Raw genomic sequence first — 7,706 nt, 5'->3', positions numbered from 1 at the left:
ATCTATCTATCTATCTATCTATCTATCTATCTATCTATCTATCTATCTATCTATCTATCTATCTATCTATCTATCTATCTATCTATCTATCTATCTATCTAGTTGTACAAGTTTTTACAGAGATATCACTTTATTTAATAACGGATATTTGGGGCCTGGTTGTGTGGTTCTACGTGAAATTGTGGCCCGATTTAAATCAACTCAGAAAGTTATTCTGAGCCGACTGATATACGTTATGGTGGTGGGTAGTTTCAATATGTTTGTAAACAAACACCCCACCACTATAGTGGTGTATCGTATAAAAAGTACCCCATTTGCCCATAAATCCCCCTTTCATTATTTGCCCAACACTAATGCACTATGCTTTGTGCTTTATGTGAAAAAGCCTACAACAAAAGTACCACAGCTCCAACTAAACACGCACACATTCATTGCACATTCACTCACATGTGGTCCCCTCAAAACAACAACGATAGTTTTATATTGTTGTTACTTACATAGTTTCATTCCAAATGTTCCGCAACAGCAGAATAGTTTGGTTTGGTATTTTGCATGATGAAAGATGACTCCAAAACTATTGCTATCATAAGCTCACATTCAATACGCTTTCGCTGCTGGTAGACGTTAGATGTTTTGAACGGGTAAAAAAAAATTATTTAAAAAAATAAAACGAAAAACGTAATAACGTGTTGAAAATAAAAGATACAAATTATTGTTTGTGTATTTAAACGTGTTTTTTTATTGTTGTGAATGAGTGTTGATGGGAGAAGAAGATCGAGTAAATTGAAAAAAATTTACTCTTTTTTTGGTGGGGGGCGACGTTTTTCAAAACAAGTGGAACACGAACAACGGCTCCAATATTGAGCGTGAACTAGCGACGCAGACGTGTGTTTATAATTGTGTGTTTGAGTGTTTATGTGTGTTTGAGTTTTAGACGCAGACATTGTGTTTTCGTTAAGCTCGGTTGAATTTACAACTTGAAATAAAGTTTGCAACAAATTGTCTTTATTTGTTGTTGTTTTTTTAGTTTAATTGTTCGAATTTAAAGTTAGTGATTTTGAAAACGAAAATTAGTTTTTTTTTTGTATATTTAGCTCTTTTTAAACAACAAAATAGAAACCAAGTTTTTGTGTTTCTTGCCAAAAGTTATTGGGTTGTTGTAATTTGTTTTTGTATTTGATTTTAATTTAATCTACAATATCTGCAATTGCTAATTTATAAATTGATCACGAATGGTTTTATTTTTTTCTCAACAGCAACAAAATAGTTAAAAAGTGTAACGAAACTAAAACATATGATAAATGGAATATTTGTGTATTTCTTAGAAAAAAAACAAGTGATTTTTATGTTAAACAAAAATTAATTATAAAAAATTGTTTAAGAAAAACTCTGCTTTGGGATTATTTCATCAAAGAAGGATTTCTTTATTTTTTCCATAAATTAAAGGTAAGTTTAAAAAAAATTCATTCATTATATTGTAATTTACTTTTTAATTTGCTCCCAATTTCCTAAAAAGGAATAAACGCTAAAAAAGAAACTTGTTTTGCTAAGATCGTCCTATAAGTAGCAGAGTTGCATTAGAAGTGCACATTGGCTTATTGAGGTACTTTTTTTTTAAGAGAAAAAGTACTTAAGTAAGTACTTAAATAATTACAGAAACTTGCCAGTTATCACCGCAAATATTTTTAAAATTTTTTTAGAGTACTTTTGGTTCTCAATTCGAGTCGTTCGGGAGCAGATCCAATTGTCAAGTAAACAATAAGTTATTAATTCAATCTGTAGTCTGGGCGTTGTGGGTTGCCAATAGTCTGCTGTACGATCTACTGCGCAATCGCAAAGTAATAACTTTATATTAAGGAACATTTAATTCGTTAAAAGCTGCGGGAATTGGGACAAAAATTCACAAATATGAGCAGAAAACTTTACATTCTAGAGAACAGGAAACAACAATTACTGGATTTAGAGAATTGATGGAATTGGATGCCAAATTGCCATTGAAAATTGACTTCGATCTCACCTAAACTTTCTGATTTGTATATTCTGGGCCTTTATTCGATTCTAAAACTATCTAGCCATGCCCGTACGACTCTTGAAAGTACAATATGGTCCAAAAGAAAAGAGTTGAATGGCTGAAAGGTAAAGGTTCGTTTGAAATTATAAATAGGCAATAACGGTTCATGATTTCGCACCCAAATAAGGGCACCTCAAGAAATATAGACTAGACTATAGACTAGACTATAGACTAGACTATAGACTAGACTATAGACTAGACTATAGACTAGACTATAGACTAGACTATAGACTAGACTATAGACTAGACTATAGACTAGACTATAGACTAGACTATAGACTAGACTATAGACTAGACTATAGACTAGACTATAGACTAGACTATAGACTAGACTATAGACTAGACTATAGACTAGACTATAGACTAGACTATAGACTAGACTATAGACTAGAATATAGACTAGACTATAGACTAGACTATAGACTAGACTATAGACTAGACTATAGACTAGACTATAGACTAGACTATAGACTAGACTATAGACTAGACTATCGACTAGACTACAGACTAGACTATAGACTAGACTACAGACTAGACTATAGACTAGACTACAGACTAGACTATAGACTAGACTTAGACTAGACTACAGACTAGACTATAGACTAGACTATAGACTAGACTACAGACTAGACTATAGACTAGACTATAGACTAGACTATAGACTAGACTATAGACTAGACTATAGACTAGACTATAGACTAGACTATAGACTAGACTATGACTAGATATGACTAGACTATAGACTAGACTATAGACTAGACTATAGACTAGACTATAGACTAGACTATAGACTAGATTATAGACTAGACTATAGACTAGATTATAGACTAGACTATAGACTAGACTATAGACTAGACTATAGACTAGACTATAGACTAGACTATAGACTAGACTATAGACTGACTAAGACTAGACTATAGACTAGACTATAGACTAGACTATAGACTAGACTATAGACTAGACTATAGACTAGACTATAGACTAGACTATAGACTAGACTATAGACTAGACTATAGACTAGACTATAGACTAGACTATAGACTAGACTATAGACTAGACTATAGACTAGACTATAGACTAGACTATAGACTAGACTATAGACTAGACTATAGACTAGACTATAGACTAGACTATAGACTAGACTATAGACTAGACTATAGACTAGACTATAGACTAGACTATAGACTAGACTATAGACTAGACTATAGACTAGACTATAGACTAGACTATAGACTAGACTATAGACTAGACTATAGACTAGACTATAGACTAGACTATAGACTAGACTATAGACTAGACTATGACTAGACTACAGACTAGACTACAGACTAGACTATAGACTAGACTATAGACTAGACTATAGACTAGACTATAGACTAGACTATAGACTAGACTACAGACTAGACTATAGACTAGAGACAGACTAGACTATAGACTAGATATAGACTACTATAGACTAGACTATCGACTAGACTATAGACTAGACTATAGACTAGACTATAGACTAGACTATAGACTAGACTATAGACTAGACTATAGACTAGACTATAGACTAGACTATAGACTAGACTATAGACTAGACTATAGACTAGACTATAGACTAGACTATAGACTAGACTATAGACTAGACTATAGACTAGACTATAGACTAGACTATAGACTAGACTATAGACTAGACTATAGACTAGACTATAGACTACTATAGACTAGACTATAGACTAGACTATAGACTAGACTATAGACTAGACTATAGACTAGACTATAGACTAGACTATAGACTAGACTATAGACTAGACTATAGACTAGACTATAGACTAGACTATAGACTAGACTATAGACTAGACTATAGACTAGACTATAGACTAGACTATAGACTAGACTATAGACTAGACTATAGACTAGACTATAGACTAGACTATAGACTAGACTATAGACTAGACTATAGACTAGACTATAGACTAGACTATAGACTAGACTATAGACTAGACTATAGACTAGACTATAGACTAGACTATAGACTAGACTATAGACTAGACTATAGACTAGACTATAGACTAGACTATAGACTAGACTATAGACTAGACTATAGACTAGACTATAGACTAGACTATAGACTAGACTATAGACTAGACATAGACTAGAGATAGACTAGACTATAGACTAGACTATAGACTAGACTATAGACTAGACTATAGACTAGACTATAGACTAGACTATAGACTAGACTATAGACTAGACTATAGACTAGACTATAGACTAGACTATAGACTAGACTAGACTATAGACTAGACTATAGACTAGACTAGACTATAGACTAGACTAGACTAGACTATAGACTAGACTAGCTCTGACTAGACTAGACTATAGACTAGACTAGACTATAGACTAGACTACAGACTAGACTAGACTATAGACTAGACTAGACTAGACTATAGACTAGACTAGATAGACTAGAATATAGACTAGACTTAGACTAGACTATAGACTAGACTATAGACTAGACTATAGACTAGACATAGACTAGACTATAGACTAGACTATAGACTAGACTATAGACTAGACTATAGACTAGACTATAGACTAGACTATAGACTAGATAGACTAGACTATAGACTAGACTATAGACTAGACTATAGACTAGACTAGACTATAGACTAGACTAGACTAGACTAGACTAGACTAGACTATAGACTAGACTAGACTATAGACTAGACTAGACTAGACTATAGACTAGACTAGACTAGACTATAGACTAGACTAGACTATAGACTAGACTAGACTATAGACTAGACTAGACTATAGACTAGACTAGACTATAGACTAGACTAGACTATAGACTAGACTAGACTATAGACTAGACTAGACTATAGACTAGACTAGACTATAGACTAGACTATAGACTAGACTATAGACTAGACTATAGACTAGACTATAGACTAGACTATAGACTAGACTATAGACTAGGCTATAGACTAGACTATAGACTAGACTATAGACTAGACTATAGACTAGACTATAGACTAGACTATAGACTAGACTATAGACTAGACTATAGACTAGACTATAGACTAGACTATAGACTAGACTATAGACTAGACTATAGACTAGACTATAGACTAGACTATAGACTAGACTATAGACTAGACTATAGACTAGACTATAGACTAGACTATAGACTAGACTATAGACTAGACTATAGACTAGACTATAGACTAGACTAAGACTAGACTATAGACTAGACTATAGACTAGACTATAGACTAGACTATAGACTAGACTATAGACTAGACTATAGACTAGACTATAGACTAGACTATAGACTAGACTATAGACTAGACTATAGACTACTATAGACGACTATAGACTAGACTATAGACTAGACTATAGACTAGACTATAGACTAGACTATAGACTAGACTATAGACTAGACTATAGACTAGACTATAGACTAGACTATAGACTAGACTATAGACTAGACTATAGACTAGACTATAGACTAGACTATAGACTAGACTATAGACTAGACTATAGACTAGACTATAGACTAGACTATAGACTAGACTATAGACTAGACTATAGACTAGACTATAGACTAGACTATAGACTAGACTATAGACTAGACTATAGACTAGACTATAGACTAGACTATAGACTAGACTATAGACTAGACTATAGACTAGACTATAGACTAGACTATAGACTAGACTATAGACTAGACTATAGACTAGACTATAGGCTAGACTATAGACTAGACTATAGACTAGACTATAGACTATACTATAGACTAGACTAGACTAGACTATAGACTAGACTATAGACTAGACTATAGACTAGACTATAGACTAGACTATAGACTAGACTATAGACTAGACTATAGACTAGACTATAGACTAGACTATAGACTAGACTATAGACTAGACTATAGACTAGACTATAGACTAGACTATAGACTAGACTATAGACTAGACTATAGACTAGACTATAGACTAGACTATAGACTAGACTATAGACTAGACTATAGACTAGACTATAGACTAGACTATAGACTAGACTATAGACTAGACTAGACTAGACTATAGACTAGACTATAGACTAGACTATAGACTAGACTATAGACTAGACTATAGACTAGACTATAGACTAGACTATAGACTAGACTATAGACTAGACTATAGACTAGACTATAGACTAGACTATAGACTAGACTATAGACTAGACTATAGACTAGATTAGGTGGTGATCAGTTCAGTTTCTACATACTATAGTAGACTATAGACTAGACTATAGATTAGACTATAGACTAGATTAGCTGGTGATCGGTTCAGTTTTCTACATACTATAGTAGACTATAGATATAGATTAGACTATATATAGATTAGACTATATATATAGATTAGACTATAGACTAGATTAGCTGGTGATCGGTTCAGTTTCTACATATTTTAGTAGACTGTAGACTAGACTATAGACTAGACTATGGACTAGATTAGCTGGTGATCGGTTCAGTTTCTTTGTAAAAAGAATTCTACAAACTGTCTTATTGTAATATAATAGAAAAATTTATATCGTAAAAAATATATCTCACGTTTCCCCTAATTCCAATTATATCTTCATTACTTAAATACCAAAACGATGCATTAGTCATGCGGGACCTGAGTTGTTATAAAAAAGTTATAGAGTTCCAATAATTGCAACTTCTTGGTACTTTTTGTTCCAAGTTAGCACCAATTACAAATAAACTTTTCAACATTTCTATCTTATTACACATATTTACTTTGTTTTACTCTTTACTTTTGCACGTTTATTCGGTTAACGTTTCTTTTGGAGCAATACGTTTTCTACTCTTTGTCTTGATCTTGTGACACGCATTTTTAACAGCAAAAAAAGTAGAAGGTATATTGATTCTGCCATTCATAGGTTACACTTAGGGAAATTTGATATAAAAAATTATACATTTTCTTAGTGCCTGAAAAATGTCAAGGCCTATAGGGCCTATCAGACTTATAAGACTATCAGTCTGTATATCAAAAACCTAATAGGAATTAAATGTTCGGATTCAACAACATTTTCTGATGATCATCTTATATTTCTTAAGTTAGGCCGAATAGAAGTACTTTCTAGTCAGTTTAGTTGGCCCTAGATTTTACAATTGACACCTATGTATAATGTATCCATTTTGTTGGTGCATTAGTTACGCATAAGTTTCGACTTTGTTGATTTTTTTTTTTACTTTTTTATCATTTGTTGTAACACTTTTGAAGTTGTTCATTTTTTTTTTGTCGTAAAGCATATAAAACATATAAAAACCTGCAGCAACAAGTTTTATTTTGCATTTATTTACTTTTACTTTATATGGCTTTTATTTTAATGTCCGTCCGTCCATGTGTCCGTCCATCCAATTATGTATATTCGACTTACAACTGACAACTTTTTTGTTGTTTTTGGTTTCTGTCATTTATATCTTACTCACTTGTCTCGTATTACTTTACGGTAACCAATTACAGCAACAACACCAACAGTGTTTATATATCCACGACTATATAACAAAATTCAACAAGTGGAACTGGTCTTGTTTTTCATGCCATTTCGTTTCATCTTCTTTTAATGATTTCTGCTTGCTGTTGTTGTTGTTATTG

The 7,706-nt window shown here is 32.6% G+C and overlaps 1 protein-coding gene across 5 annotated transcripts in view; it reads left to right on the top strand.

Annotated features, from left to right (window-relative positions):
* The first annotated feature begins 516 nt into the window (after nucleotides 1-516).
* The window catches only part of LOC119609530 (tetraspanin-18), a 92,035-nt gene continuing 84,845 nt past the window's right edge, over nucleotides 517-7,706 (top strand). The window contains exons 1-2 of one of the 5 annotated variants that reach the window (XM_037964353.1): nucleotides 517-641; nucleotides 1,257-1,446. The gene's annotated coding sequence lies outside the window, so the exon portion shown is untranslated. Of the gene's footprint in view, nucleotides 731-805; nucleotides 1,048-1,256; nucleotides 1,447-7,706 lie in introns of those variants that run through there. The other 4 variants (XM_037964355.1, XM_037964357.1, XM_037964354.1 and 1 more) reach the window with 4 other exon arrangements.

This window comes from Lucilia sericata, unplaced genomic scaffold, assembly GCF_015586225.1.
Source record: "Lucilia sericata isolate MDLA Ls3-8-SP2 unplaced genomic scaffold, ASM1558622v1 Contig001000F_arrow, whole genome shotgun sequence".
Lineage (NCBI taxonomy): Eukaryota > Metazoa > Arthropoda > Insecta > Diptera > Calliphoridae > Lucilia > Lucilia sericata.
Note: the sequence above shows the minus strand (reverse complement) of the source record. Positions and strands in the feature narration are given on the sequence as shown.